The 9,286-nt window shown below is 46.4% G+C and overlaps 1 long non-coding RNA gene across 2 annotated transcripts in view; it reads right to left on the bottom strand.

The window, feature by feature from the left end:
• Positions 1-1,778: 1,778 nt before the first annotated feature.
• The window catches only part of LOC117530307, a 29,343-nt gene continuing 21,835 nt past the window's right edge, over positions 1,779-9,286 (bottom strand). For both annotated transcript variants that reach the window (XR_004566296.1, XR_004566297.1), the window contains exons 2-3: positions 2,984-3,334; positions 1,779-1,894 (exon numbers count right to left, since the gene is read on the bottom strand). This is a non-coding gene — a long non-coding RNA (uncharacterized LOC117530307). The remainder of the gene's footprint in view (positions 1,895-2,983; positions 3,335-9,286) is intronic.

The following is a 9,286-nucleotide window of genomic DNA, read 5'->3' as shown; positions in this document are numbered from 1 at the left end:
ACATAATCATGGATAGGAAACGATCAAAGCCATCAGGTGCCCAATTTCGAAAGAAAAAGAAAGAAGAAAAGGAGAAATGAGCAAAGGAAAAAGGTATGTATTGATTTACGTATTCCCGCAGCTTCACGGTGCTTTAAACAGTGTGGACGCTGAGCGACCACAGAGTTTAATAGCGAAGCAAATACTGCAGCGAAACGAGACGAGTCATTGGATAAATGCTGGGCTTTGTCCCGCCCATCGGACGCTCAGCGTGTCTGGGGGTCTATGGGGCAGTGGGCTGGCCTCGGCTGGCCCGGACGCTCAGCTTCTGCATGATGATTGGATGGTCTGTCTGAGGTTGAATCCCTTTTTGATCTTTTAATGTAAACATCCGTGGGAGCATTTTTAAATTTTCATTCTGTTCCGAGTTGAACCGGAGACTTTTCAAATCCTCTTAGCGGCATTTTCTTTGTTAAAAACGACTAGCGACAAATCGAGCTTCTATTTCTGGTGGGTTTTTTTTGTAGCTGCTTGTGTTTGGAGACTGACTTCTATCACTCTTTCTGACTTCTATCGCAGTTTCTGTCCCTACCGAGCAGCGGGTGCTGCTGAGCTCCTCCACCGTCACAAAGCACTCAAAGGCGTACACACTTCACACTAGCCTCGCGCCAGTCCCAGCTAGCTAGGTAGCAAGCTGCACATAATGGCAATTTGAATGTTGTGGACCGGATTTTCCATGTGATAGTCTTCCTTACGAAGAAGCCATGGCTGCTGTCATGGCTTCAGCTCTCAATGGTTTGCAGGCCAAAGTTAAAGCAATAGCCCCCAGTGCAATGTTTGTGCATTGCTATGCACACAGACTGAATCTGGTTCTGTCTCAGGGGGCTAAATGTATCTGAGTACAGAATTTTTTGCATCACTCTCTGTGTTTGCCACATTTTTCTCAAAATCCACAAAGAGGATGTCTTTTCTCGAGTCTGCAGGCTGCTCAAGGTTGCCCAGAAATGCTCCTACTCGATGGAATTTCACATCACGGATAGTGAACACTGTGGCAAACAATTATGATGCCCTCCTGCAAACTTTTGTATATAGACTGTTTTCCTCTTACTTCTTTTGCACTTCTTGTTATTTATGACAAATTATTGTGGTTTGCCATTTTTGCATTTAAAGAGTGTTAACTTCTTCACTTGTTGCTTCCTGTTATTTATGATACACAATAGTGTTTGTTATTTCTTCTTATGTGTACAGTAATGGGTATAGCATTTACCTCTGTCATTAGTTCATTTATTTATGATATATGATTGCGCTTTACCATTTTTGCCACTTTAATGTATAGGGTTTTTTTTTGTACATTTTTTGTCACTTCATGGTATTCTGTATTATACAGATTAACTTCGTTATTTATATGGTGCGACTTTAATGGAGGTTTAAGTCTTGTTCATTATGGTGAATGGTACTCTATGATAATGCAAAGTGCACTCTGTTGGTAAAACTGAATGACGTGCAATATTTTGACCATCGGGTGGTGCTGTAGTGCAGTTGTGCTTTCTTAAATACCTGTACTGTACATAGTTGTAATGCGAAGTCACCGAGTCTTGTTTTTTTATGTTCAAAAACGTTATTAAAGTAATTATTGTTTATCTTTGTGTTTGTTATTGTTAAGGTTGAGGACCGGGTTGCGTGTTGGACCCAAATGCAGGAGCAGTAAGACAAAGACTGGAGGAACAACCAAACGTTTATTTAATCAAACAGGGGAGACTGCACAGTAGACAGGGCAACTGGACCGGGACCAGGAACTGACTGGACTGGGACCAACCAGAGCCCAACAGGACGGGGACCAGGAGGACAACAGGACCAACCAGGGACGGACGGGACCAGGTGAAGTGAGCCTGTGGAGCTACCGGGGCTGGATGAACTGCAAGGGAGATGAGAGGGCTAATGAATATGTGCAAGTGCACCATGAGAATTAAAACTCAGTGTTAACTCAAATAGTTCCTTCAGCTGCAGCTCAGGGACAGAGTTCCAAAAGATGATATAGAGTTCAAATCCAAAGTTCAGTTCAAAGTCAAAGTTCAAATAATGAAAATATAGTTCAAAACCAAAGTTCAGTTCAGGATCCAGTCTCTGTGTTTAGGTTTTCTGTTCTGCACTCCGATAACCAATTACATTAGTCTCAGGACCTTAGCTGTTGAGGTGTTCAGTAAGTGGATTTGTTCACAGAAGGCACCAAATGGTTAAACAGTTCAGTCAGTAGAAAAAGCTACTTTTCAGTGCTCACTGTTCCAGAACCGGCGTTGATGGGGTTAACTGTGATTATAGAATATCTGTTGATCACTTAGCAATGTAGAATGGATCAAAGGCTGATTAATGTGAGACGCAGCAGGTGGAAGAACACAGGAAAAATTCAGCAGAAGCATCTAAGTTTAAACACTTACAGCAGATGGAACGTGACCTTGGAATTAACCTGAATGATCCACATTAAACACAGAAGTTAGAACTAGAACTTACACAGTAAAAGAATCCTGATTGATAACTCAGACATTATTATCCAAAAGCGCAAAGAAGTACATAGACAGTTAGGTTTAGACTGAAACACTCAGAGGAAATAAAGACTACATTAAGCCTGAATGCTTAACTAAGAAAACACAATTAATTTAGTCCAGAGACCTGGAAGCTCCACACGAGTGCTCTCTAAGCATGGAATACCACGAGAGGAAAAACACGATGAGTCATAAACTGCACCTGGAAGTGGCAGTGAAAAAAAAAAAGACAAAGTACATTTTGCGCTTGGAAGCGACAGGTGGAAGAAACACGAGGAGTTAGATTCTGCACCTGGAAGCGGCTGTGAAGAAAGACTAAGAATTATATGCTGCCTGGACATGGAAGCCCACAGCGGAGGAGTTCGACCGTACGCACGGAGCATGAGACTCCAGTCTGAAACAAAAAAATGAAGAGCTGCAGTAGTGGCGATGGAGCGCCAAACAAAAAGGAGAAAAAAGGTTACCGACTGAGAGCGATGGTATGGCACAACTGGCACCCATAGCAACCTGGTTCCGACCAGGGGGAACGCGGAGGTTCTTCTGGAGATGGTGAGGTAGGTGAGGAGAGAATCTGGCCCCGAACCGGACGACACACCAAGGTTAAATGCAGAACAGTGATGAGCTGCCATCAGATTCAGCTGCGAGGCTCCACTCAGCAGAATGAAAGTCAGCGGTGAGATGTCGCTCTGTCACTCCATGCACTGACTTGACAGATGGGGCGGGGCCCATGAGTAACATGACCGGTAGGAGCAGAGTCTTGATGTAATCCACAGCTGACACACCTGTGGCCACTTCACCCAGCAGCTCCACCTCAACTTCACATGGAAACACAGACAAACAAGCTGACCAGAGGCAAACCACAACAGTTATTGCAGTAGACATTAAAACCGGAAATTTGTTCATGAAAATAGCTGTTGTGAGTTAATTTGTGGGATTGTGGGTGTTCTGGACGAAGTTAGTGTTTTCATGGGTGGTGGGGCGGAGGTGGTGGCCACGTTAGTGTGCGCGCGGGGGGGGGGGGGGCACGCAGGGGGTTTCGCCCAGGGAGTAAATCACTCTAGGACCGCCACTGGGTCCTATGGTTAAATTAAAAATGTTCTTTTCTCTCTGTAAAAACCTTCTGCATGCAGCATGATTGATGATGATAAATCAGAATATTATTCCTGTAGGACATGTTTGATGTGTTTCATTATGCTTCTTTGTGCTCCCAAAATCCTCCCGGGTGCAGATAAAAACATTCATACATGTCTGTTTTTGTATGTATGACAGGTGCTCTTGTCCTGAGTGTGGTATAACTGATTGATAAATCCCTTATTGCATCATTAATTTGGGCCTGACCTGGGCAGGTGGTGGAGTGTGAGATGTGCCTTTTACTTTTGCATTAAAAATTAATGAATAATCCAAACGTGAGTTTGATTTCTGCACATCCAGGATATGTTTAACCATAAGCCTGATGCTGAAACAGTTCTGTGACCGTGTTGAAACGTCCACTGTAGAATGTCCAACTCAAAATGACACAGAAAGACAGTGCACCTGTCATGGGATTTGTAAAAATAGTTTAACAGACTACAAGAGAACAACATCTGTCCCTACTGCCTGTTCTCCAACCCTGGAAAAGGAACGGAATCTGTTTTATGCTCATTTTGACAACAATGATGCTGCCACACCGGCCCTGTGGAGAAGAGAACAGAGGAGCAGTTTTGGATGCACACGAGGTGAGACTCTGCCTGCGCAAAATCAACCCCAGGAAGGCCGCTGGGCCAGACCGGGTGCTGGGACGGACGCTCAGAGACTGTGCGGATGAGCTGACAGAGGTTCTCGCTGTCATGTTCAATCTGTCCCTCTTCGCTGCCTGGGTCCCAGCAAGTTTTAAGGCAGCCACAATTATTCCTGCCTATACCTGCCTGAATGATTACCAGCCTGTTGCTCTCACTTCCATCCTCACCAAGTGCCTTACGACAATATACTGAAAAATACAACAACCTTCTCAAGTTCCTGAAGATTTCTTGGTGTTCAGTTAAATCAATTATAACCAAAAATCTAAAGATATAACAATGTGATCAGTCGGTCTGGAGGAGGTCATGCTCAAAAGCTGAGTGACTGTGCATGAGGGAGAACACTGAGGGAAGCCACCAAGACACTCATAACTGAAGGATTGATAAGTGAGGGAAGCCACCAAGACACTTATAGCAACTGAAGTGTTGATAAATTAGGGAAGCCACCAAGACACTCATAACAACTAAAGGATTGACAAGTGAGGGAAGCCACCAAGACACAACACACCTGTGGAAGTGACAAGTAAGGGAAATCAACAAGACATGTTATGTGTCGGACGCAGCTCGGAGAACCGACCAGCGTTTGAAGGACCCAGTATGAAATAAGCAGAGCACGGTACAAAGGCTAACTGAATTTAATACATAACAGTGATACAAAAATAACAGAAAGTGCGGTCTGGCGTGGTGCGCTCCCAGCAGCGCTAACGGTCCGGAGCCAGAAGCTGTTCGGACCCAAGGACCCCGCCGACACCCCCCAGGTGGCCGCAACAAACCGAGTCTGTGAAAGAAGGAACCATTATGTGAGTCCACACTCTACACAGAGAGAACACTTAAAGGTGTACAAACAGCAAACACTTCCTGGCTTGATTACTAATCAACTTCCCAACCTGCAGGCATGGAACATCCAGTTCACATAACTCCACTGCAGTGGAAGCCGATACATGACTAACATATAGCTCAATATAAAAAGGTGTGAGGGACACCACATTTACTGACTGTATAAATGTTAGTCACAAAATCTAACGTACCTCAAGAAGTGTGCTGACGAGCGTGAGACCTCACCCCCTCTTCTTTCACAGACCGTGCATCACACCCTGGACGTTCTCTGCATCCACTGATGATGAGATGGCTCCCGAGACGACGATCTCACCCGTCTGGTCACAAGGTCGAGTCTCTGGCAAATACACACTGTATACTCCAGTCTTAAATGCCACCATGTTCCACTCCATATAGATGCACCTCAGCTGTGAGTCCTGACGAGCCGCAGGTGATCAGGGTGAGGTCCTGATAACCTCAGCAACACAGCCACTCAGTCCCAAATGCAAGCCACCTGGAAGGAAAAACAAAAGACAGAAACAAAAAGGCAGCCAGGCCCCCCCGGCCATACAACAGTACCCCACACTCACGGGAAGCCTCCCGGCGACCACACAAACCTGGCCCAGGAGAAACACCACCCTCCAGGGACCATGGCTGGAAACCGCATCTGCATTCGTCTTCCAATAGAATGGTTGATGTCCTCTCCTCTGGCTGCATCCTTGCCTTTGTTTCAGTCAGTCACTTAGCACAGGTGTGGCCAGGAGTTCTTAAACCTGTGCGGTCAGTCTTTATCCAACCATGTGCGGTCATTAGTCATAAAACAAAAAAGACAAACACAAACAACCAAAACATCCCCCCTCCCCAGGGGACCGTCCCATCAAACCCCGGGAAGAGGAGAAAAGAAAAACCCCAAACTTAAGCTTACAAATAAAAGTGCTAAAACACCCCCCCCCCCCCCCCCCCAAACGACAGGGACCAACACCCCCCAGAGGACTTCCCGCCAGCTCCAGGAGTAATAACCACAGCCGAGGTCCCTCTGGGATCCAACGTCACCCACGGGGACTCCCAGCGCCTCCCAGAGGACCACTCGTCAACCCCAGGAGACGCCTCCCCTCATGACCAACGGACCCAGCCTCGGCCGACTATGGCTAGATGGACCCACAGCCCTTTCCCCCCCAGAGGACACCACAGTCAAACCCTGAGGGCGGAAACTGGGGGGAAAAAACAAAAGGAGAAACACCCCCCCCCCCCCCAGGTGCAGAGGTTAGCTGGGAAACGCCCAGCATAACCAAACTGCACCACTCCAGCAACGCCGACACTACGGCTCACCCAGCTGGAGTCAGAGGAGAAGAGAGGGAACAAAAAGAACCCCCCCCCCCCCCAGGTGCAGAGGTTACCTGGGAAACGCCCAGCATAACCAAACTGCACCACTCCAGCAACGCCGACACTACGGCTCACCTGGCTGGAGTCAGAGGAGAAGAGAGGGAACAAAAACAACCCCCCCCCCCCCCCCCCCCCCCAGGTGCAGAGGTTACCTGGGAAACGCCCAGCATAACCAAACTGCACCACTCCAGCAACGCCGACACTACGGCTCACCCGGCTGGAGTCAGAGGAGAAGAGAGGGCACAACAAAAAACAAAACAAGAGAAAAAAAAAACCAACCCAATTACCCTCCCATGACCCCCCAGGGGACCGTCCCATCAAACCCTGGGAGGTGAAACTGAAAGAAATAAAAAGAAAGACTAACAGACTAACATACAGTTGCTCGGGTCCTTTTTTTTTTTTTTTTCTTGGCAGAACTGCAGGGTCACGACCCCAGACACTAAATAGTGAAAAACAAAAAAATAAAATCCCACACAAAAACCAACTCAAAAAACACCCACACAAAATGAACTAACACAAAACAAATTATTGATTTATACCGTCAAGCTCAAACAAATGGAACACACCTGTTCCAACTTCAGAGCTTGACGGTAATGTGACTCAGTCACCAACAGAGGGAGCCAGAGTGCTAAAAAATAAAAAAAAACCCTTTGGTGACAGAGAAAACAAACAAGCTGCTTTTCTGTGCGCAGCTGTGAGCAACACACAACCAAAAATGTGATTCAACTAAATAACACCGGAGCTGACACAACAGACGCAGTAGCTATCATTACCCGGGGAAACGGGGCTACGACTGTAACACAGGAAGCACCGCGACCCGTGCCACAGAGCTCCGCCGTGCGCGTTCACCCATTACAGACTCACTCCTGCAACTCCCGTTCAAACCTCTTATCCGGTCGAAGTGCGACGCGAAGCCGTCGCCAGTCACACTCCACCACGACCCACGGATAAGGCACAAACACAGGAACACGGCTGTAAGAGAGCACAAATCAGTATTCAGTAATGGGTCTCAAACACGCACCTTCCGGGCGGAGAGCACCCGCAACTGATCCGGATAACTACTGAACGTCTGCTGCCGCCTTCCCGGCGCGTTACCGTCTCTGCTACCGCTGGGTCCGTGATGTTTGGCCAGAGACTACTGTTATGTGTCGGACGCAGCTCGGAGAACCGACCAGCGTTTGAAGGACCCAGTATGAAATAAGCAGAGCACGGTACAAAGGCTAACTGAATTTAATACATAACAGTGATACAAAAATAACAGAAAGTGCGGTCTGGCGTGGTGCGCTCCCAGCAGCGCTAACGGTCCGGAGCCAGAAGCTGTTCGGACCCAAGGACCCCGCCGACACCCTCCAGGTGGCCGCAACAAACCGAGTCTGTGAAAGAAGGAACCATTATGTTCTCTTCACTCTACACACAGAGAGAACACTTAAAGGTGTACAAACAGCAAACACTTCCTGGCTTGATTACTAATCAACTTCCCAACCTGCAGGCATGGAACATCCAGTTCACATAACTCCACTGCAGTGGAAGCCGATACATGACTAACATACAGCTCAATATAAAAAGGTGTGAGGGACACCACATTTACTGACTGTATAAATGTTAGTCACAAAATCTAACGTACCTCAGGAAGTGTGCTGACGAGCGTGAGACCTCACCCCCTCTTCTTTCACAGACCGTGCATCACACCCTGGACGTTCTCTGCATCCACTGATGATGAGATGGCTCCCGAGACGACGATCTCACCCGTCTGGTCACAAGGTCGAGTCTCTGACAAATACACACTGTATACTCCAGTCTTAAATGCCACCATGTTCCACTCCATATAGATGCACCTCAGCTGTGAGTCCTGGCGAGCCGCAGGTGATCAGGGTGAGGTCCTGATAACCTCAGCAACACAGCCACTCAGTCCCAAATGCAAGCCACCTGGAAGGAAAAACAAAAGACAGAAACAAAAAGGCAGCCAGGCCCCCCAGCCATACAACAAGACACTCATGACAACTCTGAATGATTGACAAGTGAGGGAAGCCACAAGACACTGACACCTCTGAAGTTTCAGTAAGTGTGACTGGACAGTCTATAACAGCGTTTGTCTGCTACTTCAACAGTCACAGCTTGAAGGTCGAGTAGAACACAAAAATTTAGTTAAAATGAGGACAAATGAGCTAAACTTGGATCTTTCACAAGGCGTCTGGCAGAGATGAACTGAGATTTTATTTTATTTTTTAATGTCCATTTTAAGTTTCTATTAGCTTTGACCAAATCATTACTTTATGTTTGCAGGAAAAAGAAAAATCCAGGGGAACCCGTATGCAGATAAAATCAGCAAAAACAATTTTTCAGTGAAGTTGATAAGAAATTTAAATATTGTGTTCTGATGTTGTCCTGGATTTTAAAGACTGTTATTCTTGTGTGTGTGTCTGATTGTTGAACTTTCAATGTAACTGGTTTGACGGGTTTGTCAGAGATGTCATGTTTTTACTGGAAATCCTTCTCTCTGTCTTTCACTTTAGTTCCTGGGTTTGAGGTGGAGGTTTAGCTGAGAGGTTATTTTGTTTTTTAATTCTCTTTTGGACTCTTGTCTGTGTTTTTGTCTCTTCTGTTGGCTGCTAGTAATCAGATAAATATTGTCTTTTACTTTCAGATGTCATAGTGTTAGATTATAGTTTGTTTCCTCCGTCTGATTGTGGTGGTATTTTAGATTGTTCCTGATGGTGGAAGAGGTTCAACCAGCAGATCACATGTTGTTATTAAGTGGATGAATCAGGCAGTCATGGTGGTTGTTCAGGAAAT

Source organism: Thalassophryne amazonica, chromosome 18 (genome assembly GCF_902500255.1).
Source record: "Thalassophryne amazonica chromosome 18, fThaAma1.1, whole genome shotgun sequence".
In the NCBI taxonomy this organism is placed as follows: domain Eukaryota; kingdom Metazoa; phylum Chordata; class Actinopteri; order Batrachoidiformes; family Batrachoididae; genus Thalassophryne; species Thalassophryne amazonica.
This window is presented reverse-complemented; position numbering and strand designations above follow the sequence as displayed.